This window comes from Sturnus vulgaris, chromosome 13 (genome assembly GCF_052056855.1).
Source record: "Sturnus vulgaris isolate bStuVul1 chromosome 13, bStuVul1.hap1, whole genome shotgun sequence".
Lineage (NCBI taxonomy): Eukaryota > Metazoa > Chordata > Aves > Passeriformes > Sturnidae > Sturnus > Sturnus vulgaris.
Genome location: NC_142255.1, coordinates 2,960,623 through 2,984,361, shown reverse-complemented (window position 1 = coordinate 2,984,361; position 23,739 = coordinate 2,960,623). Strand labels below are relative to the sequence as shown.

The window sequence follows — 23,739 nt, the reverse complement described above, 5'->3', positions numbered from 1 at the left end:
TAAAAAAAAAAAAAAAAAAGCAAAGAAAAATCCCACAGGAGGCACACATGAAACTTTCTATGCTATTGCATCCCTGGGCTGCAGAAGCCCACACAGGAATTTTAGAGTCTATTTTTTGCAGATCACAAATGTGCTCATAAATGCTCATGAATTGCATAAAAATGTTGGCTTCCATTATTTAACAGAAAATCCCTACAGGTATCATTCATGAGAATATTTAAATTTTTGTAGTCTGCTACAGCAATCTCAAATTTTTTGTTGTTAAGTTACACCAAATGTATTTCAGCTTTTCCCAAGAGTAAGACAGAGGAAAGGAAAAAAAGATATTCCAGTGCTATTCTGTGTACGTACATAAGAGCTTTCCCACTTAGAAATTCACTTTAGAATTGAATTTTGGCAGGTGTAAAATTTTTGCCTTCTTCTCAAAATCCTTCAAATTTGGCAGAGTTATGATGGTTTGAATAAAAAAAACTTAACTATGTTTATATTTTCAGTACATTACCTTAAGTGTTCATCAAAACTAATATTTACTAAAACATTTCAGGACATTGAGAACTAGGGAAGGGATATTTGCCCTCAATCATAGCAGGTCAAGACTGGAAGAAACACAAGGTTTTCCACATAAAACTCTACTTGAAAATAGGCACAGAAACAGGAGAAAACTCATTGATATTTGCATATCACTTAACACTTGTGGCATTTTAAAACTTTTCAGCATATATGACTTCACAAACTTGATGCTGCTACGAAGAGCTACAGGCAATGGAAATAAAATGAGTGCTGTGCTGGTTTGCAGTGGGAATTCTTCCCATCTCCCCACTCTGCATAAACCCATCAAAGTCTGATCTCTGCTGTGATTTCCCCACTGTAATCTGCTGCCTATTATTCTCTCAAACCCCATCTGCAGGTCATTTTTCTATCAAATGAGCTGGTTAAAATTCTGTCTCCCTTTTATTTAAACCTAGGGGAATTTCAAATAGTCCAGCACTAACCGACAGGAATTTATTTTAACCATTATTTAAAATACCAACAGCTTTGCATTGCTACAGTTTAACAGCTCTGATGGGTTTCATGCAGTCTCTCTTCACTTCATCTCCTCTGACACAGGCATTAGCATCCTGGGAGCCCAAGTACAGCTCAGAGAGTCATTGCCTTTATTCCCTTTTAGGCTCAGACCTTTTTCCACACAGAATTTGGAGCCTTGCACAAACTTTCAATGGACAGAAAAGCATGTACTAGTGTGAAAATAGCTATATAACAAGTAAAAATATTTAGAAATGTATACTAAAGTAAATCCTCTTTATAACTGAAAGAAATTTTGAGGTGATTTTCCTTATATAAGGGAACCAAACTGAATCTTCCCTGCCCTTTCAGGAAGGCAGTACTTCCACACACACTCCAACTCCACAGTCAAAAAGAAGCTGGTCAGTAAGAAGCTGCTGAGAAATGTATTTTTGCTGACTGCAGTTTGAGAACCTCCTGTAGGAAGCCAACAGAACAGAAGACAATGGAAACTGTTGAAAAGTAATAAAGTTTAACATAGCTGATTTTTTCTTGTATGTGCAATGGAAGAGAACAGATGAGAGCAGCATGATGGCCAATCAGGCTTCCCTAAAAAACCACCTTTGGAGCACTGTGACAAAGCATCAGGTGTCTGTACCTCACTGCCCATTGCAAATGCTTATCTGGGAGTTCCAGAAGTTACACTTGAACTACAGGTTCACGATCCACCACAAAAATCAAGCACCAAAACGACCCAGTACATGCATCAGGGTCCTCCTCCTTTTAGCAAAATGCCCTTAGGCTGTGGGTTTGTAAGCTAAAGGCAGTGTCATTTTTCCTTTTGGAATTCCGAGCTGTGCACGAGCTCAGGGGGTGCTGCAGCCTGAGAGCTGCCACTCGCAGAGCAGTGAAGGGCGAGCACAGAGCGCTGAGGGCACAGGAATGCTCCTTATCTCGTCACCTGCGGCACTGGGTGAAGTCACACAGGGCTGTCCTGTCACATGAAAGGCAGGATTCACTCCTTTCCCTGCCTCTGCTGCCAGCCACCCGCTCTGCTTCCTCTTCCTGCCCACCCACTGCTCACACAGCAGAACTCTGTGCCCTTGCCAGGCTCTGTTCCTGAATTCCTGATGAAACGGGCTGCACACATCTGAGGGGGCAGCACCGCCGGGGTGGGGAGGAAGGGGAGAAGAGTGTTCAGGCACTGCCCAGCAGCAGCACTGGAGTGTCCTGACAGACTCTGAGGATGCTCTCCCCACTGCTCTGCTCTAACTGGATCACTGTACAAGGCACACAGTGGGACACACGCCCCAATAACTGCCTGGTGCTGGCTCTAGCACCAGAGAAAAGCAAAGGGAAAGCCGAGTGGAATAGCTGAGCCACGAGGAATCCTTGTCTTCCTCGTTTGCCCTGACAGACCCGAGGCTGAGTCACTGGAGCAATGTGCACATGGACACAGAAGCTGCTGCTGTGGGTCAGGGGCTGGTGCTGCTCTGCAGGGCCTGCACGAAGGGCACCAGTGACCAACACCTGCAGTTCCACCTTCTACAGTGCTCCTCAAAGAGGCTGCAACCTGCAAACCTGGCTCCCAAAAACTGCATCAGGAAAAACCTCATTGCACGGAATTTCAGCAATCAAGTGGTTTGCCTGAGCCTCAGCAGCATCACTCCTATGAGTATGCTTTGATTTATCTTAGTAAGGACCTGATCTGGGCTAAATCAACACAGATCTGAAAAAAGAGACTCTGATGGCGTTTGTTGTCTCTTTTGTTGTGTGTGTCCCATTTACATATCACTTATTTTTAGGCAAAATCTTAATTTTTAGGCTGTGGCTCCATTATAACTTTTTCAGCAGGAGAACCAACTTAAACAACTCCTACCTTTTCTCCCCCAGCTGTTTGTTCCCATGCCAGCCCAACCACCCAAGACCACGTGGGTTATGCTGGCAGTTGGTGTTTTTGGCAGGATTTTCCTTCTCCAGCTGAATCACTTCCCTGGTTGGGTTCATGGCATGGGAGACAGTGAAGAGGGGAAAGGAATCACCAGGAAAAAAACAAAGTCAAGCTCTACTGGGCTGCAGTGCCACCACAGATGCAATCCCAGCTTTAATTTGCTTTCTGCTCTACACCTGAGATAAGCCACAGAAACATTAAGAGATGGGAGAGACTAAAGATGAGGGAGGGATTTGGCAACGAAGAGTAGGGAGCAGATTCAGTGTAGCAGCATTTAAATGGTTAAATCTTGAAATGGTGTATTTTACTCATCCCACAAGTCACACACATTCCAAGTTCCATAGAAAATTTAAACACCCTTCACTTTGCCAATGCAAATACACTATTTGATATCAGTCCTCAGAACAGTGCCATACAAAGTTGCCCAAAGTAATGATTTACTCCTCAATGCCCAAAACCATTTCTAGGCTCTGTAATTCCAAGTTTGGCCACATTACGGTCCCAAATGTACAGAAAGAAATATCTCTTTTGTCAATAATGCCATTACTGAATGGTATCCTTCCAAAAATCCATGCAAAGAAGCATCAATTTGGTTAAACACCATAGTTCAAGAAAATGCCTTCATTTACAATAAAAAGTGGCTTTGTCAGAAGATAGGGATGGGTGTGGAATTAAGCATTTTGTATTTTTGGAGACAATACGCTTTGGTGTTTGCAAGAATGTTCTGAGGGATGCCAGAGTGCTGGCTGAGTTACAGCAGAGCTGAGCACCATCCTGGCATTGCCCCATCAGGGCTCTTCCACACCAGCAGCCCACAAAGGAAAGGGTTTCCCAAATTCCAGGGACTGCTGCAGTCCCCCAGAAGGGTGATGGAAACCAGGCTGTAAGGAAACGCTTCTGAGTCCTCAAATGCCCATTAGCTCAGCAGCCAAACATTTCCATAATTCCCTGCTTCTCAAAAAGCCTGTGACCCACAGCCCACAGGTACGAGCTACTCAAACTTAGGAAATGATCTAGCAGTAAATCTAGGCAGAAATCCTTCACAGTCTCATCCAAAGTTCAACATTAAAGGGACTCCAGTGAGACATTTGGACATCATGACAATCTGGCAGCTTTGCAGAACGCATTTGACTGCTGAGCTGCACAATGATAAAAATACATTTATCATTGAGACAGGCTGACCTGAATGCCCCACATCCATTAGACACTTCCAGCCACTTTACCAACACATCAAACCAAAAAACACTGAATAAATAGCAGCATTTAGCACACCACCTAAGCTATGCTGTCCAAAAAAGTGGTCATGAACTACCGAGTTTGATGCTAGCCCTAAGTTTTGATGACTAATCCGCTTCCTTTATTCCAGCAAACTGAAAGTACAATGGACAGAGTGGCTGATTGCATGCTGGAAACTACAGCTCTTCTGTGAGCTAATCCTTGGGATCTCAGCAGTTCTAAGCAGACACTGGGGGAAGGTCCCATGCTTATGACTCATGCTACCGTTTTTCTCTCTCCTATTGTTTTGCAAATTCTCTGCTTATTCTAAAATCCATTTCAACTAGAAACTTCCAGGCTCTGTGGAAACTAGAAGAAAATATATTCCAAAAAAACGATGCTTCAGAAGGGTGTGGGTCTCCAAGCCTTTAAATCAATCTAAATCTGGGCTGGCACTGCCCTGCCCTTGTCCCTGGCCTCTGCCCCTTCCTGTGCTCACACAATCCCACAGAGGGCAGATGCAGGATGTGACCGAGCTGGAAACCAGACCAGTGCCACCACGAGGAGCCAGAGGGAGTGGGAGTGATGGAGGACGTGGCATAAGATAAAGTTGTGGCAATCCAGATTTAGACAGGCCTAAGTGGAGGTGTACCACTAAGAGTTATTAATCATCCTGAACGAGCCATGTCTTAAAGGAAATGGGCATTCTGAGCTTTGGGTTTCATTTTAAGGTATTGATTTATGTCCCTAAACCATTTTAAACCTGTACATTAGCAGAAAAGTTATCCTACATACACTGGTAATATATTCTCTTAATGGGATACATAGCAATGAAATTTTGTCTCACTAGATCTTTAAGAGCAGATTCAAACTTCAAGGATTATGAGCTCAGGCAGGATAATGCCCGTTTTCCCTGCCTGATGGCTGGCACTAACACTTGGAGGCTGGTTTTGATAATAGGTAGGATACCACAGTAGCCACACTCAACTCTAGGAATCTTTTCTGCTTCATTGCTTTAGCTTTGTTTAACTGCCCATTTTTGAGTGGTAAAACAGTAGCAGAAATGGCAATGTATTTATGAAGACACGCTAAATAAAACTGTATTGCTTTTACAACAATATACTCGAGGTTATATCAAAGTTATAACAAAAGTCCTGTGGGTTTGTAAAACAGCAAGAGAACTGCAAGACAGGATTCCATCTGCCTCCTAGGACAACTTCTCACGCTGGGTACCCATGGCATGAGGCCAAACACACCTTCAGAAGTGAATGCACTAAGTGTCAAATATTTTAACATTCCCTTTCTATGCAAAGCATTTCTATCAGCCTAGCGCCCTTTTCCAGACAGGGAAGTTCCCACTAAATTATCAATAATACATCCAGGCAGCCATCAGTCCACCTACTAATGAGCAGTTCTAGCACACAGCACCTATCCAGAGAAATCAGGCCTGGAAGATGAGAGCATAGCCTTTAATAATTTACAAGACTCATTAACCTTATCCCAAAAGACAAACAAAAAGAATGTGCTATCTACTCAGATTTCCAGACCAAACCAAGATAGAGTGTTTCAGAAGCCATTAGGATATATCAGTCAATAAATACTCTCCAAATGTTCTTCTGTGGAAAAAGCTGGCAGCCAAAGAACCATCCATCTCTAAAAGCCTGTATTATTAGAGACACAACATCAAGAACCTTAAGAAATTTGCACTGCTAAAAATGAGATCGAAAAGGTTTGAAAATTATTCAATAGGGCAAATGCTAAAAATCTTTCGAATTTGCTATTTTAAGTAGACAAAACCAGTCTAGTCTGGTTCTGCACAGAATAAATACCAGCCCTCTACAAATGTCACATGTGCCCAGGGACAGGATTCACATCCAACATCAAATACTCACTTTGGCAGCACAACACAGAACCAGGAGCAGGGAGAAGACAGCCCAGGGTCTTGTCCTGGGACTAAACACTCAGTTCTGTACCTGGCCAAGCAGGTGATCCATATTCCCATTCATTACAGGGACTGGCAGGAGTGTGTGGGAAGGAATTAGGATGATGCAGTTTGGTCTACCTGTGACAGCCAGATCTGCAGTTCATGTCTGAAAACCAACAGGAATAATCCTAACACAAATGGCTTGGTTTTCGTGGTGTGTCCTGCTACAAATACCCACCTTACTGCAATAAAACTGCTCTTCTCTCTGCACAAACACCCAGCAGCCACCAGGGTTTGCCCCCAGAGGGAAGCTCTGCAGTTACATCTCCCCTTCTATCACATCCCACACTCGGTTACCATATTCCTGGGCCTGCTTTGAAGTCATCCCAAAGGAGATAATGTAAATGCTGGAGGAGCTGGCTGGAACACCCAGTCATGCTGTGTGGGAAAGGAGGAGTCCTGTGCTCTTCCCTGGCTCTGCTAAGCAGGTGAAGGAACAGGAGCTGGGAAGCTCCACCTTGTTTCTCACTCCATTTCCATGGATCATGTGGGTTTTTAACAGGGATTTTTTCCAGACTTTGTATATGAGCTGCTGTACCTTCCCTTCCCTCTCCACATTCCCAGTGATCTCTCCCTTCCACCTACAAAATCAACATGCAGAATTGCTACATGATATAGGCTAAAAACCCTTAAAAACCAGATGTGCTTCTTAAAGCCCATGACATTCCCATTCCTTCAAAAACCAGGACATTTTACCAAAGCACCATTTTACTGTCCATCATTCTGAAATGGCAGCAATTAAGGAACATGCTATTTCCCTAATTACAATTTCCTTTCTATAAAATGCCCCTTTACTCACAGCAGCTTCTATTCCAAGCAGTGAAGCACAGCCCTGTGCTGCCTCGTCAAAGCCAAATCTGACACTTGTTCTTTCCTGCAGCTCTCCCTCTCCACACCAACACCTTCCCCTGAAGGCTTTTCCACAGTGGGCCATGGCTCAGGCAGTATTCAACTCTTTGATGACATTTTAGGGCTACAAGGAGAAAAACAGCACTTAAAATAAAACAGAAGAACCACGAATTAATAAAAACAAGGAACGGATAAATATACATTCCATAAATAGTGCTGATAGAAATTATCACAAGAATAATGGCTATCTTCCTGTAAACAGCATTTTTACTGAGGTTTCACATTGCATATTCCTTTGAAACAGGACACAAAGATGAAGGAAAAGGTGGTATCTCTTCAAACTTTCTTTTGCAAATAGAGTGTATCCTTAATGCTTATTTCAGGCAGTAAAAAAATCCCCATCTTAGAAGAAATGTGATCTGATAGAGCAAAATTATTATTTCAGTGCATGATCTGGGACATGCTAAAGATTAAACATTAGCAGCATATGTTCATGGAAGGAAAATAAAATATGGCATGTTAACAAATACAGTTTTTCCTTCTGGCTTTCATGAGGTTATATCAATTTCATTCTATATAAAAACTTAAAATACATCAAAATAAAAATATGTGTGTATCAACTTGTCAGACCAACACAACAATGTCTCAGCCTACAAACAGCCCTCCCTGACCCACACAGCTCTGGCTAAATAAACATCAGCCCTGTTTTAGAAGGAGAAGCTCCAGCTCTGGATGATCTGCAGGGGGACTGGGGCCAGTGTCCTGACAGAATTCCTGATGTTCAGCTGGGACAGCACTCACCCTTCACACCCCCTGAGAGGGGCACAGAGTGAGGCTGAACAGTGCATGAAGTATAAAAACTGTAAGAAAAGCAAGAATAACACTGCCATGGTGAACAGGAAGACATCTCCTAAGGTTACTTTTAATCAAAATTAAAACCAGTAACTGGTGTCATTTATCTGGACACAAGTTCAGTGGTGCCACTTTTCAGTCCCAACATGCCCTTCTTCCATAGAAAAGTGCTTTTCTAATATCCAGAAGTAAAAGAATTTTTGAAAGACCATTCTGTCTCCAAAAAGACCATTAGGATCAGTTTTCCATTCTAAACAGAAATTCCTATCTTCTCAAACAGCTCCAGCTCCTCCAAAATAACCAAACCATCCTGAGCTTTCTCACCTGCCAAAAGCAACAAACACTTCTAAAGGAGGAACAGCAGCAAACCCAGAACTATTCTTTAATGGCAGTGAAGCCTGAACAAGTGAAAATTATTGATGCTTTTCCTAGAATGAAAATTACCAAAGATTTAGCCCAGAAATGCTATTTAAATTTTTTTTTTATATTGAGCTACTAAGATATGCTGCCTTTCTCCATTTGTTTCTTGTCACAGATGTTTAAAGACCTGCTGCCTGCAAGTGAGACATTATCTATGTTAACAACTTCCAGATTCCTATTTGTACATGTGAATGTCATCCAGAACTTTTAAAATCAGTATTTCCCAATGTTTTGACGTTTCCACCTCAGTCTCAGTCCTCAGTAAATTTTATTTGCACACATCCCATTATAAGATTTTTAATTTACGATCTTAAGGCAATGCAGTGCTGTGAGGCATTTCCTAACACAGTGATGGGCCATAAACACCAGGTATTTTGTGGTGTTTGCAGTCAGGAAATGCACATACCACAGATACTCATTGAGAACGAGTGCAATTATGCACCGAGTATCTCACCTTGGCCCTGCCCAGCCTGCACACTGCCCAGCAGGGATTTCTGCACTTGGGAACCTTATTTTGCACACACACTCCTCAGGCATAAAAATTTTAGAACAACTTTCTCATTCAGAACAGCTCAGGCCATTGTGCCTGCAGACCACACACACAATGCTCAGCCTGGCAGCTCTGCTGTTTGGGAGGATAAATCACAAAGCACTTCCAGTCCCTCCAGGACCTGCCCAGCTGAGGGTGCCAGAATCCCCCCTTTCAGTGCAGCTGCAGTGACAAATCAGGTTCCCACTGCACATTTCTTGTCCTCAAAGTTCCAGCAGGGACACATGAATTTAAGGTGCACACAGAAAACGGGACACAAGTTCTGCCCCAGGTTTTCCTATAGGCAGGTGAGAAAGATCACATGGACAAATGACTCTGAACTGGCCTTCAGGTCAGGAGCTTTCAACACTAACTTTTTATTACATACTTCATTAAGTTGTTGTCCAGCTTTATTTTCCTTTCTGAAACTGCAGAGATTTAATTTACTTTTTTTAACAGGACAAGGTGTGCATTCCCTGAGGATCTTGAGTTACTTCATTGCTACAGATTAATTTTCTCTAATCTTACTCCTTTATTCCTCTGGTCAAAGACGTTTTCCCTCCCCATGAAAATCTAACATAACATCGAAGCTGCAATGCCGTGCTTTTCTCAGTAGGAAGAGAAAGTGATATGTGAGATACCAAATTTTTTATACTGGGATTTTGAATGGTATCTTGTGACATAATTTACAGCATGAGACCTTAGAGAACTTTGAAATTTTCAAGTTTTTATTATCTGCAGTTACTCTACATGGCAACAAAATGAATTATATAAAATATACACCAATTTCATAAAAAAAATCCGATGTTAAATTCTCAGTTTTAACATAACAATGTAAAACTCCTCTGCAAATGCCAGTCTCTCCTCTGTTGAAGTAAGCACTGAATTCAAATAGGAAACATTCTGAAGCACAATTGTTGAGCTGTTCCCAAGGGATAGTTACAGTTTCATTGCTTAATCACTCCAACTTTCCATTTTGTTAATAACATAGTTGAATAAAAATGATCTGATGCTACTTGTGCATTCATTTTAATGAGTCCCTGGAAAGAAATGCCAACAGTGAAGCATGCCCAGATCTCCTGAATCAGTAGGAAAAGTTCTGCACAAAGATTAGAAACATCTTCAGCTTCTATGCATCAGTAACATATTTTTGATCCTGAATCCCACTTCAGCTCTGAAGAAAAATAAGTTTTGGAGAAAGTTTCATAGTTAAATATGAAAATCAGTGCCTGAGCTAACATAATCCTCCAACCACAGCTTCCCTTTCCAAATCTTAGCATATTAATCTCCTTTCCTTTTAGCTGCTCCAGTTCTTGCATAACAATGCCATTTCCTGAATCCAAATCTCCACAAATAAACCTTAAAGCTGAATAATACATTATTAAGCCCTATGAATATTCCCTTAAGCAGGGCATCCTTAAAAAAACTGGGCTACACTGTCACAACTCAGCATCCTTTTCTTTGGACTTTCAGGGTAAGAACAAGCAGCACTGCAGCAGCCAACAATCTAAAAACCTTCCTGAAACATAAAACTTGTACCCTCTGCAGAGGAGGTTTTTAATAAGCTACTAATGCTTCGTTGAAATCTCCATCCCTCCATCCAGCAGTCACTTATTTCTCTGTGGAGATGTAATTTTGCACAGGCTCCCAGGGAAATTCTGGACTGGTATTTTTGGAGGAAGGAAAAGCACACTGCACCCCCAGCTTCCTGCACAGCCCCGAGCCACACACCTCTCCCAAGGGTTCCAACTATCAAACATTCACCTCAATGATCAGTCCTGCAATATGAACATTTTCAAAGTATTTTACCTAAGAAGGATGCTCAGTTTCGATTTGTCTGCTCTCCCAGTTTTGATCTGTTCCTTTCCTAGTGCAGATGCTCACTAGAGGCTACAAATGTGTGTAATTACTGTGCTCAAGCTCCAAGCTGAGCACAGGCTGGAGATTCTCTGCATTAGATATTAGCTCAAATGAGCTCCCTCAAGTGTGACTGGCTGGATGAGGAGGATGGCAGCTGATGGCAATACAGATTGTACATGGACATGGTCCACTGGGCACTTTTCACCAAAAGTCTGTCCCAAGCAAAGAAAAAATAAATCATCTTGAAGAGCAACTACTACAGGGTAAAACGTACTGGATGTCAGAGGGCAAAATTTATTTCTCAATTAGGTCCATAAAAGCAAACTATTCGTTATCACTACTTTGTCATCCACTCAAGACCCATGAGATACCTTTTCTCAAAGGGGCTGGGGAATACAAACAGTATTACTAAGAAAAGATTAATTACCTGTTGTAAGCTAAACATTTTAAAAATGTCTTTGCAGTAATCCCCAGTGAAAAACAGACTGACATTCAGCAGGACAAGACTGTTTCACACATGGAAATTAGACAAGTTCATTACACAGGGAACAAGGAATAAGGAATTGAGAAACAAAGGAACACAATCTCTCAAAGATTTTTTTCATCAGGCACTCAGCAATCAGCAGACAGCCCTGCCTGCTGCAGCAAGTGCTCGGTACCTTTATCAGCTCAGTTATTCCGTGCAGACACTGAGTGCTGGGCCTGGAGCACGCCTTGGCACCAGGAAATGCCAAGCAGTGAAAACAGCTGAGCCAAAAGCACTCTGTGCCAGTGCAGCCTAAGCATGCTTTCCTAAGCAAACAGGAACAGAAACCAATGCCATTTTTAAAAACTGATCCCGAAAATTTACAAAGCAGGAAACAGGCTCGTAGCTCTTGGGAGTGGTGCCACTATCAGCAGCATCTTGTCACCTCCCTCCCCATGCCCTCGAAGATGCATCCTCCAAAATGAACCTGGAAAATCAACTGAAATGGAAGTGAAGAATCTTGAATGACAGACTGGATCTTAAGGTATTATTTTTAGGTAAAAAGAAAAAAGGAAGCTTGAAAACAAAACCACAATTTAATTCATCACATTTCAGCTTGCTGTGTCACCCTGACAGCCCTGATTCCAGCATCTTACAAGTCCAGACATCTGCCTCAAACTTTGAATCTGAAGCTAAAAACTGGGCAGAACTGATGCAGTATGACTACAGCAGTGTAGCACACTTTATGAAGAAGAACCCTTTTTACTTTGGTAAGGTACAAGACCTGTTTGCACTCTACTCCAAAACATCCAAATGTATTCAGTAGTAAGTTTACTCACAAAAGGATCGATTACTCCCTACACAACTACATTTAAAGCAAAGCTTCTGGAGCTTTGTTTTTCTCTTTAAAGTGTAAGGAAGCAGCTGAGCCACTCTGAGCCCATCTACACATTAACAAAACATTTTTTAAGGTAGGGATTTACAATCTGTGTAAGAAGATAAAAATCTGCACTTTTGGTGCAAGGGACTATCCCTGCACTCCTCTGGCAGCTGGAGCTGATGAAAATGCTGGGGGTTGTGTAATCAGCCTGATAGATGTGCTCCCTAAGCTGGCTGCAAACTAATCCTCCACACAAGAAAACTTCAGCCAGATTGGGAACTTGAGCTTCATGCTTTTCATATTGCTTCAGTTCAAGATTATATACCAGAGGCAACTCTAATTTTCTACCAGATTATTGCATTTTTTTTTTAAGTTACTTCTGATCTTGGAGAGACATTTGGAGAAATGCTCTTCCAGAACTGTGGTAATTCTTGGGTAAAATCTTGAGTTGGGCATGATATAATAACACTCTCCATAAACTCCAACACTTATTCCACTGCACTAATTTCCTATAAATTGCATGTCCACATTGGTATTCTAAGAAAATGAGGTTTATTGCTCTGTGCCCTCCCTTAACAACTACCAGCCAATAAAAGGAGTGTTAGAACTACTGTGTCTTAAAATCTGCAGTTTTTTGGGGGAAGTAGTACCCCAAATCTAGTGAACAAAGATTGCTGAGGAAGGCTTGACAATTCAAATTCTGTCCTTGGCAGAGGTGACAAAAAGGTCACTGAGGGATCCACTGGGTGTGACAAGGGAATGGTGGTGATGGAACAGACTAGGACAGGAAAATGAGGAATACACACAGGCAAAGTGTATTGGAAACCCAGCTTCTCCTCTATGGTTAAAAAACCCCAGCTTTCCAAGAACTTGTTTTCTGCCTCAAACTGAGAGGAGTAAAAACATTTTCTCAAGGAAATGAGATATTCCACAGCTTTTTTTTTTTTTTTTTTCAGTGTTGTGCTTGCACAAAGTGATACCACCACACAAAACAGCCCAAAGTTAACAGGTTCAACAAAATGTATTTCAACTCCTTTGGAGAAAAAAAAAGGGAAAAACAGTATAAAGTAGCTCAGGACAATTAATGGACTTCTGTGAATTGTTTTGGTCATAAAACTGACACTTTTCACTTAAAAACGTTTCTCCACCTTTTCCAAACATGACCAGACTTGCATTTCCACCATAAATCTCATCTTTCCACCCTGACACTGAAAATTTTCCACTGACCTCAAGTGCTTCCATTTTCCTCTAAGTCCCAAAAGGATAATCAGCAGCATAAAAGCTCCAGCTGAGCAGATAGCAGACCCATTACTGTAGAAAGGATTGGAGAACTGATCCATAACCATGAAATATTTATCTACATTTGGCATGTGGCTATCAAACACCATCAAGTTCATTAGGCAGTTTGGTCCAAGGTCACATTTCTTGCAAGAATTATTCCAAGATTTCACAAGAAGTTGGGGAATGTTTTCTATCACCACAGCTTATCTAGAATATAATCAATCAATCTGTAGAAGAATAATTGGTAGATCACATAATCAAAAAGTTCTGACAGAATTACCTCATTAATTCCTCCCTCCTACCCACGCAGAGTAAGAGTAACAGGAAAAATGCTCACACTGTTTTAAACTGGTCACTTCAGCTTTGTTTTGGGGTTTTTTTTCACCCTGACTGAAAAAATGGAAGTAATTTTCTTAAGACTGGCAACAGCTTGTCTCTTGAATCCACATTAATAGCTGGCTTTCAGTTTTGAAGATCCAATTTGATTAGTTCTCTGAACAAAACCCAACAATCAGCAGTTAGTCCCTAAAGAAACTTTCTTCTTTTGAGGTGAGATCTCGTCCCTTTTCCCCCAAGCCTCTCACAAAAAGGCTGCAGGCACCAGCAGACACACAGGATTGTACACTGGTATTGATTTATTTATGTGGCTCCGAGCTTGGACTGAGTTATTACAGTTAGAGATTCACTAAGTCCATCTCCCATATTAGCTAAGCTGAATTTGTTGGAAAAAGAATTTAGCACAGAGGCAGGTGGAAACTGAATTTCTCAATATGTGGACAAATGACAACCCTTTTCTATTTATGTCTAAGAACCAAGGAAGGGAAGAAAAAGAATAGCAAGTTACCAAAACACAACTGCTGCAATATAAACAAATATTTGCAATCCTAGCCAAATTTATCTGTTAATATGTGAATACATTTGACACATCAGAATGAAATACTAAATCATCCTTCCAAAATGTTCTGGAGACAAAACTCCTTCTATGAGAACCTGGTGGTAAAGCAGACAGGTTTTTTATTCTGTTTTTCATTAATAATGCAAGACCAACCAATACTGCAACAAGTTACATCCTCACTTGTTACAATCAACCATTACCAAGGCTACAAAGATAATCAAAATCATCTGATGGAAAATGCAACCTGGGAGAAAAAGTGGTTTTCAAGACAGGGATTACAGTCTGACACATCTCACTCCTTTTTTTTTGTGGACAGCAGAGAACAAGTCAAAGGTACCCCAAGAAGCTAAGTTTTTAGAAATAAACAGATTTTTGTTGTACTCCTAATTCAATGAAGACAAAACTCCTAAAATTTTGAATTATTTTAAACTCCCAAAACCTGAACAAAAATTATTTTTCCAGAACTGCAGCACCACTTGCAATATACTCAGAAGACAAATTCTGCTCATTTTCCAGCATTAAAAAGCAGATGTTCTTCCGTGCATTAACAACACTTGATTATAAAATAAATTTATCCTCTGTGCAAAGAGGAGTGATCATAATGGCTCCCTGAAGGCACAGTTTTGAGGTATGAGGGCTATTAGTTCAATTTCTTTTTCAAATGCTGCAGAGAAGGATGACAGAAAGCAAGCTTCCAGTAGTGATTCTCCTAATCCTGGTCCGTGGCTGCCTTCACTCCAGATTTCCCGAATAAACTCCATGAGAGCACAGCCCTGCCCTGTCCTCACAACACACTGCAATCTGTGTGGTCTGCTTAGAGAATAGCTCAGGGAAAGCATTTGGGGTTTCCAGAGATTATTTTTTAAAACCTGGGATAGCAAGAGAAGGTCATTTCATTTAAGGCACCCACAGGAATCTCCTAACATTTCAAATATTTTCATTCGTGTGTGAAGATAGACATTTGTGTGGGATGTGGAGGAGAAACTTTGGGTTTATATATTAGTTTATTTGGGCAGAGGACAATTGCTGGTTTCCTACCAGCGTTTCTGCTAAATTGTTTTGCTAAACTCTCTATAGTATTGATTACCTGTTAAAATATTTAACTTGTGCAATTAAGCAGAAATACCACAGCAAGGTAATCAGTCAACAGCAAAAAATATCAGAAGGGGAAGCAAATCTGTGTTGTTTGGGAGTGGGAGAACAACAAATACCACTGGTATATTTAAATAGCAGGGATACACTGAGGGAAATATAAATGCAAATCAAGCATGTAAGAGAGGAAGAAAAGCAGGCAGAAGCATCAAGGGCAGAGGAATGAAGAGATGAAGAGTGATTGAGTAACAACCCGTGCAAACAGGACCATCTTGGAGAGATCGGATCTGGCTGCTAGAGATTGTTCTGCCAAGCACAGATAGCCTTTACAGCAGTCCACAGGGCTGAAAATTCAAAGCATGCTGCCTCACAAAGCCCAAGTCCTACAAATACCTTCATTTTAACCACATCCTATAGGCTGTGTTTAGCCCATAAACGATTCATTGCATTTCTCAACAACCAGTTACTGGCTATACCTGAGCTTTCCAATGAAAGCATCAGAAATGCACACAATGTGAGACTATGGGCAATGAATGTTTTCTTTTGTGACAAAGTCAACTCTGACCACTGTCACCTCCCCACCCAGCTCTCCCAAATCTTGCTGCTGTTCTGCAGATTTGCTGCTCCACTCCAGGTGCTGAGCCCACAGGGTTTCCATGGCCAGCTTTCCAGTCCAGCCCTATGAAACCATTTTCTGCACAAATGAGAGCAACAGATTTGTGCTAAGCAGATGGAATGCAATATGGCCAAGGGGCTGTAAACAAAGAAGTCTGACATAACTCATTGCTGGTGATGCTCACATCCTTTGCATAGCCACAGGTTGAACTCACTGGGCAAGCAAACCCAGCTCAACTCATGCCCATTTTTTCTGGGATCCATTTCTGGACACAGGTACATGAGCACAGGTGCTAACCAAGAGACAGCACAGGACCTGCAAGCAGCTGGATAAATTTAAAATGGCCTGTGCAAGACATCTGCCAAAACACTGCTCTGAGGGCTTGGGTAACCATGGAGGATTACACAGAGAGGGGTCCCAGAGCCATTCCCTTCTCTCCTGGCCCCAGAGCTTCCTTTCCTTCTCACATCCATCAGGGATAAGCTCTTTCAGAGACAAAAAGCAAATCTTTAACAAAAGTTATGGCTAAGCAGAATGAAGAATTTAATTAATCTCATTGTGCTAAATACAAAGATACTGCACAGGTCCCTCTCCCTTTCCATGTTCCTGGTGCCAGCACAGCTCCCCCTCCTGTGTGCTGCTCCTGATGTTTAGGAGCCTCATCACGGAGCCAATCTGAACTGCAAACCCAGTGCTCTCTTTTCTCCACTGGAGTAACTCTGTGCTGCTTTAACAAGGTCACTCGAGTTCAGTGGAGAGCCCACAGGTGCTGGTGGCAGGGGAAGAAGCAGAGGCAGCTGGGAAGAGGAGGGAAGAGAGGAGGAAGAAATAAGCCATTATTTTTGGATTAATTTAGGTGCTGTTTCATGCTACAGTTGAGCGAGGGAAAGGAAATAAGACCTATAAAGAGCAAAGTACTGCTGCAGGGTAATTAAGACCTAGGAGTAAACATGCCAAATGGTGTTTGCCACACGACAACAAACAAATGTGAATCAGAACGTGAATCAGTGGTGGAGCAGAGGAGGGAATGTTTTCTCTGCTACTCAGGAAGCACTTCAATTGTTTGGGAAAGGTGTGAGTCATTAACTCTCCCATGTACGAGTGAGACATCCAAAGCTATAAATACTTGACATACTTCAAGGGCTCTTTGGAATGGAAGAATGGAAATCTATATGTACTTTTTCAAAATTACAGAAGCGTGAAGCCATGCATCATTTCACAGATTTTGATTTGCTGTGTTTAGGCTCTTCTGAATTGCATTACCCAAGCACGACGAGCTCTAGCCTTGGAAGGTCCTGCTTTCTCCCTCCTGAGCTCTGGGTAGCCAAACAGCTCTTTGGGATACAAGATGAGGGGTGCACAGGATGCTATTTTAATGCAGCACTTTTCTATGTTTCAATTGGTAGCTGATCACAGCCATTTAGCAAAATTACCTTTCTGATGGCAACCAAGACTCTCATGGCAACAGTCACATGCCATACAAACAACCCTCCTCCTCTTGGATTTCGCATCTGCTTGCAGGAGCTCAGCATGAAGGCAGTAAGGAAGTTTTACTGCCATCTTGCAACATTGACTTTTATGGATTTTTCAGATTATAATGCACTGAAGCTCTTCTTAATCTATTTCTAACTCCTAACATAATTTATTACTTCTAGACACAGGCAAAAAGGCTGGTTGGATTCCAGCATGATTTTCATTCCCAGGTGAAACCCACCACAGTGGGATTTTCAAGCCATGGTGAAGGAATTGGCTCCTGAGCTAGATTTAGCCAGTCTGGCAGTCTAATGGCAAATATTAGTGTAATAATCCAATTATAGATCCCACTCCTTCAGATATGCAGCTTTTACATTTTTCCCCATGAACATCATCAAGTTGAGATGGTATTAAATGCCTACACAATCCTTCTAGAGAAAAATATGTTTTTTTTCCCCATGATGTGTTCTTCAAACTGATCCTTGCACTGCCTTTTACCCTGGATATCAGGGATTCCAAGGAACACTGATGGACTCTATGTGATCACACTACAGGCACCTTCCAGAAGGGACTCATGAAATACCCCAAGAGTCCTGGCTATCCCAAGTTCAGGGAGTAAATGCATTACTGCATTGTGACTGACAAACTCCTGGGAAAACAGATTGCACAACAGGAAGAGGGTAAAACAGAGCTTAAGAGCTTGGACACACATGAGAGTCATTCATTTACCCTGACCCCAAATCTCAGAACAGAAAAAAGAGGGGACACAAAAAGAATGCTTGGCTTTATGTAGGCACATGGAAAGTAGGATTCTGCAGTATCATAAATGTTTAATTACACTTTTATGCAACTAGTGATATCCTTTCTTAATTCAAATTCCTTTAAAACTTCCCATTAAAAAAAAACCTCTTTAGAGCTATACTTCTATTTTCCTCAATTTTATAAAAGACTATGAAAAAATATTTTTATGGAGAACTTGTTTTCTCCCAAACACATCAAAGTTATTTTGTCCTCAAGAGAGACTGATCAGTTACTCTTACAAGCCAACTGATCTGTAAAACCTTTGCTGAAAAGCTTCAGAATATACAAGTCTGACTGCCCAGCCTATGGCTGCATTTGAAATGCTGCAGTCTGCATTTATCTGGTGCTTCACCACACCCAACTTCACAAAGGTTGGGAAACCAGTGTAGTATGAGGTGATATCCCTTCCTTTGCTAGAAAGTTCCAAGTTTTATTAAATTCTCTCACTCGGTGCAGGCTTTCAGTTGTTGAACACTTGGCATTACAGTCTTTTCACAACGTGAACAACTTTCAATACAGTCAATGAAAACCTCCCATGTTTTAAAAACCTACAAGTCTGAAACAAATATTCCCACTTACTGCTTCAGAGCAAGTAAATCAAGAAACAGGAGCTCATCATGAAAGGTTCTGCATGCCAGAGCTGCCCCGACTGCAATGTGATAACACAGACCCTCTCAGTACAGCTGCATTATTCTGTTGATGTATTTGTGCAGAGTCACCGGGGCAATGCTGACAATTTAAATAATAAAAGCCATCTAAAGGAAAATTAATTACCTTGTACTGTGGCATTGGTGCATCTTGTCTCCTGTGTGAGGGCAGGGAGCAGAAGCACAGCTCCTGCACTGAGACCTGCCACAGTTACCTGTGTCTGAAGGACACTGAGGCTCAAAGAGCTGCTGTGAAGTCACGAGCTACATTTGCAGCACAGGTCATGCACTGCTCTCTAACACGGCAGCAATAAGAAAAACATGAGTTTGTCTCACTTTCAAGAAGTCTAAAGTAGCAGTAGGGCTTTTCAGCCTGGAATCACAAATCACTTAGCACTGTGCAATTTAAGAAGGATCTGGGGGATGCAGGTTTTCCACAGCAGGGCCCCAGCAGGCTGCAGAGCCAGCCAGCAATCTGCCCTGATCTCCCTCAACACGCATCCTTGGACTGAAATGCACAGAATGGAAAAAGCTAAATAGGCAAAGAAAGAGCCACACATGTATAAACACATCTAAGTGTGGCAGAGAAATCTCTCCTGAAGGTGTCATTCAAACGAGGCAGCACATTGAAGTGATTTTTGGCAAAGGACTGCAGGAACCAGAGGTCCCTGCTGGGGTCACTCAGCAGAAGTTCTGTCCCCAGCTGCTGCTCCCTCAGCCCAACAACTTCTGTCATAAGGAGGGGGTGACATTTTACCACTGCATCCACATATTATTTTCTCACATAACCAGACATCTGAAGAATGGAAAAAAAACCTACCTCACTTGTGAGTGGGCTGAAGGTACCAGTCAAGAAGTAAAAACTTACTCTTGTCAGATGGAGTGATTTATCAAGCTGCTGTCTCTCAAAAAGGATATGGAGAATGAGTGCAAGCTCACTGCAGTGCAAAGGAAAACAACTTCAATTTAAGGTGTTTAAATCTCTAACAAATCTGTCTAACTCTGTCCCAGAAGTAAGAGTATTGCAGCTCTGTCCTGCACTGTGGAGGCAGCAGGGGCAGTGACCTGCACCGAGGGATGACTGACAGCTGAGGGACAATGGCCCCTTCATGGGGGCCAACTTGACCTGGAAACAGTTTATCAGTCTGCATCAACAGAGCACTGAACACAACTGCAGGAACATGGCTGGCAGGTCTAAGGACTTCATAAGCTTCTGAATCAAAAATAAAATTATCAATGTACAAAATATTCTGAAAAAAAAATCTTTGTTAACCAAATTGGATTTTTTTAATAAGTACATGGCCGCGCTTTCAGAAACATTAGTGGCAATGAGACACACACTGGTCAGCAGAACTTATCCACAAGAAATATTTTGGGAACACATCAGTGTTCCAGGCTCTCAGCTCTGCCCTGTTCCACTTTCTCTTTGATGTCAGTAAGTTCTCCATCTTATTAGTTCAAGCTTTATCTTTTGATCAAACTTTCGTAACGCATAATTTGGAAATTAGTTTCTTAGAGGGACAAGAGCTGTCAAATCAGATCGACCCCAACAAAGCAGTAACAGCTTAGGACAAGTCAGAGCCAAAGTTGGAATTTCAGAGCATACGTGCAAGTTATTATTTTCTAAAAACCACAGTGTTGACATTACAAGGGAAGAAAAGAGGAAAGATCCTATCTCCTGAGCCCTTGATCAAATTACTTCATAATTCACCCACTAACCCTATCCCCTGGTTCCCATAACAGACAGCAATCTGAGACAGAACAAGCCTGTGGATTTTAGAGCATTAAGGGAGAAAAGGGAACAAACTACAGTGCTGCAACTAAATCTCTAGAGGATGTAGAAGCATTTTACAGAGGTATTTTACATAGCAGAATCATTTTACAGAACCCTGCAGATATAAAATATGGGGACAACTTGAAATTAGCCACAGTCCACGTGCAAGATATAAAAATTAGGAGCCCAGAACTATACAGAGTCTGCAGTTTCCTATGGTTTCTTTCAGCAAACTTTTTTTCAAAGTAATTGTCAAAGATATTAGATTCCACTATTTGGAAGATGGTATCTACTAGTTCTTAATTTATCCTAGCCTCTTATCTTTGAAGCAATTCAGTTTCTGTCTCAGTGCCTAATTTCCATTTTACACATGCTATAATTGTGTTTGTCCTTTTGTCCTTTAAAGTTGACTTCTAAGGATTCCCATCATTAACACATCTACAAGGAACAAACAACTTGCTGTCTGTGTTCTTTGGTTGAGATCTAATTATTAAAGTTATAATTATTTCTCCTTACAGATTTTAATAAGTTGGAACTTGCTTTAAATTGCTCTTTTACTGAAAGCTGTGGGCTTGGACATTTCTTTCTTTAGGAAGAGATGTGTGCTGTGCAGAGGTTTCAGATCCTTAACCTGTAAACTAACTTATTGCATGAGTTGCTGTTCACTTTACCTTCTACCAAGTCCTGGTTATTTTCAATCATATTTAGTTTCCCTTTGCATATTTAGGAACTACTCCTTGTAGGCCAGAAGTTGAATGCAGTGCTTCTAGAATTCCTTACCAAGATTTTTTAAACATTTTACCTTCTCTCTCTTTTCTTCAATACCTATTTTCTTAATGGGTAAATATCTTCTTAGGATATGGACATACTAACAATTTTTAACATGCAAACCCAAGAGCTGGCAAGCCCTCTCCAAGATAAAAAAAAAACATGAAAAATAACTCACAACATTGAGCTATGCTTATTTCATGATACAGACTCTTTTCTATACGGGAGAGTATAAATAGTGTCCACAGCTGTGCAATTTATCCTCAGCCATTAAATGTCTCCACAGTCTTACAATTCCTAAAAGTGTCTGCACTGCCTACAAATGAGCTGCATTAATATAAACAGCATGTGAATGTCCAGGGAGCCTATAAAACAAAAGCCCCTGGAACAGACCTTAACTAAAAAGTGCCACTCAGATTTTAAAAATAAGAGCTCGTAAGTATTTCACAGTTGATCAATTTGCCAAGAACCCTTTCCAATGTTTTGATCCCACGATCCTGAATCCCTGGTTTCCATACCCGGAGGGAAAACAGGAGTTTGTTTCACAAATCTGGAGCCAGCCTGCACCGTGCCCAAGAGCTGGGTCCCAGGCATCCTGCTCCAATCCCACACCTGCCTGGCTGCACCAAAGCAGCACCCTCCAGACACAGAGGCTGCAATAACCTGCACAGACTGACAGATTCCAACAAGGGATCACCTCCACGTGTGCCCAGGAAACACAACCAAACGTGGGTTCACTGGCTCGGGACCTAAATAAACGGGCTCATTGTATAGATATATGCTGTTATAAATCCAGCACTGTTCACTTACAGCACTTTGTAGAGCTATAAGTGAGACTAAAATAAGCTGTATACATTGTATCTTATCTCCATTTTAAGAATGAGCGAGTTTCTTAACCTCTTTGTCTCAGTTTCCAAGGCTACAAGTGAGGCATGACAAAGGCAGGAAGAAAACCCAGATATTTTTTGGCTCTGTTCTTTCTTTTTCTTTTTTTATTGCTGTTCAGTCGTCTTATCTTCCTAAACTCTGAGACTTAGTTATTTAAGCACAGATATTATTCTATGTTCAGCCTGTTTTCTTGGTGATTCTAATCAGTTTTTCTCTATGCCAATCTGGCCAATTGTTTGGTGATTAAATTTGATCACTTCTTGGTTATATGCACATAGAAATAATCAAGGACACAATACCCCTACCAGCACTAGCAGAGGAAAGGACACATTCCTATAAAATAAAGTTAAACCAAGCTATTTTTTAAAGGTTTGCAAATGACCTGAGAGAAGACAGGAAACCACATGTAAAGTGCAAATCAAACCCATTGTTTTGTAAAATTTCTGGAAAAGCTTTGAAAAGTGGCTTTTTCTACTTTTCTCTCAAAGAATTTCTTTGTTTGCTACAAAAGGAAAAACAAAGCAACAGGAAAATGAAGTGATGTTCCTCCTCGGGCAGAGAAGTAATGAAGTCTCCTCCCCCTTCCAAAGGGGATCACAGTTTGCCAGCTTTGGCAACCACTGTAGTATTTAAAATAGAAATGAATCCCAAAATGCGATTTGGCAAAGACCCGCTGAAATATTCAGCAAGTCTGTTTTGCCTCTTTTCCACTTCCTTTCTCCCATTCTAATAATACAGAGAGATGCTTGCAGGCAGCTCGGGGATGAGAGCAGACAAAGAGCGCCGTGAACTTTGGCACACATGGAACACACGGATCAGCCACGGCAGCTTCGTACCGAGGGCTCCTTGTATGGCCACGGCCCCAGCGCTGGGACACTTCCAGCAGCTGCTCTTGTTCTTCCACACAGCTCCAGAGACACCCCTGCACCTCCCCACACCTGAAAGCATCACTTTGTTCCTCTGGCACTGGCAAAAGCCAACAACGCCGAATTTTGCCACAGGTTCCAGCAATTTTTCAGCACACGTAGATAGAACTATGATTTTTGCAACACTTTTGTTTTCACTTACACTGAGATGAATCCTACAAGCCAGAACACACAGTATTTTATAGATATGCTGTGTTGAAAGAATGAATAAAGAAAATAGAAGTGCAGAAGATGAGAAATGAATCAAAGATGTAAATTCATCTTATTAGGGATATGTGAATCCACTGAAAGAGTGAAGCAGGCTAGCTGGAGTCAGTATGCAAGGACCTTCACCCAAAACAATTGCTTTGGGAAAAAATGACTTAATATGAAAACACCACTTGGCACTGTGTGGGACAACAGCCAGTTGTCACAGATGCTTGAAGCAACAAGAGAAAGAATGTTTGATTAAGGGAGGTACTGAGCTCCAGGTGAAGGAACCATGACAGTTCAGCTTTAAAGAACAGTCTTCAACAAGAGGAGCAGATTGTGTGGCATCTGTAATAGAACCACTGCCTCCCTGGGCTCTGA

At 41.5% G+C, this 23,739-nt stretch overlaps 1 protein-coding gene across 6 annotated transcripts in view; it reads right to left on the bottom strand.

Annotated features, from left to right (window-relative positions):
* PEAK1 (pseudopodium enriched atypical kinase 1) overlaps positions 1-23,739 on the bottom strand; it is a 107,796-nt gene that overhangs the window by 71,748 nt on the left and 12,309 nt on the right. The window contains exon 1 of one of the 6 annotated variants that reach the window (XM_088172342.1): positions 6,952-6,968. The exons of the other annotated variants lie outside the window; for them this stretch is intronic. The gene's annotated coding sequence lies outside the window, so the exon portion shown is untranslated. Of the gene's footprint in view, positions 1-6,951; positions 6,969-23,739 lie in introns of those variants that run through there. 6 annotated transcript variants of the gene reach the window in all.